The 958-nt window shown below is 36.0% G+C and overlaps 1 long non-coding RNA gene across 1 annotated transcript; it reads left to right on the top strand.

Annotated features, from left to right (window-relative positions):
- Positions 1–460: 460 nt before the first annotated feature.
- LOC120440620 lies at positions 461–958 on the top strand. Its single transcript, XR_005613399.1, has 3 exons — positions 461–595; positions 711–784; positions 896–958. It is a non-coding gene; the product is annotated as an uncharacterized LOC120440620 (long non-coding RNA).

The raw sequence follows: 958 nt of genomic DNA on the forward strand, positions 1-958 counted from the left end.
AAATAGAGAGACAACATTAAGAAATATCTAACCGAGTTGTTCTTTGTACAAAGCATATTTCAAAATTGCACAGCATATTATAAAGAGGATGTACAAACAACTTTATTCTGTGCCAATTCATCATGTCTGATGCATAATAATTCATTATTTCCAAATAGCAACGAGCTTAGAACCAAGTCTTGCATGGACAATGGACAGTAAGTCTGTGGGATAATCCCTTTAAACAGAAAAGATTTCATATTTTGCAGCTAAAAATCAAAACGTTTTAACAAGTTCTCATTGGATATTCCTGGAAATTCATTGAAAATTAAATGTAATATTGAGACTACACAGGTTAAGTGTGACACATAAATTCAGACAACAGCTATCACATACATCAAACAACATGAGCCAGATGTGTCTCGGTTTATTTCCCAATGTGTTCCTTCATTTTGAAATATGAAGATGGAAGATCTCGTAATAACTGCAATGTCCCAACAGCACAGTATGCTAATAGGATTAAACACACTCCTGTAACTGTATAAAAGGAAAGCTCCTAATTCAGGACAACATTGTCATCTTTCAGACAGTCTGCTGAGGTTGTGAAGACCTGCCGGTAACTTATCATTCTTTCACTGTTTCTGTGCTTTCAGTAAAATGTTGGTAGGATGATGAATCTACTTTTGTTTTAGAATAGACACTGATCTGCATTACTGATATTTGTTCATCAGGTGAAATCCCTGAAACCATGATCAAGGTTGTGTTTCTGTTTGGATGCCTGCTGAGCCTGGCTCTGGCAAATCCTGTAAGTGTCTGAGTGTTGAAGACTGCATCAGTTTTGTCCCTTGTAGTGTAAGAGTGTATAATGTACTGTGATATTCAGTTAACACATTCAAAATATATTTAATTTGTGTAGACTTTTGGACATTTTGGTCACTGGCACAGACATTCTGGCTCTCATGAGAACCATGGTGTCACT

The sequence above is a fragment of the Oreochromis aureus genome, linkage group 6, assembly GCF_013358895.1.
Source record: "Oreochromis aureus strain Israel breed Guangdong linkage group 6, ZZ_aureus, whole genome shotgun sequence".
In the NCBI taxonomy this organism is placed as follows: Eukaryota; Metazoa; Chordata; class Actinopteri; order Cichliformes; family Cichlidae; genus Oreochromis; species Oreochromis aureus.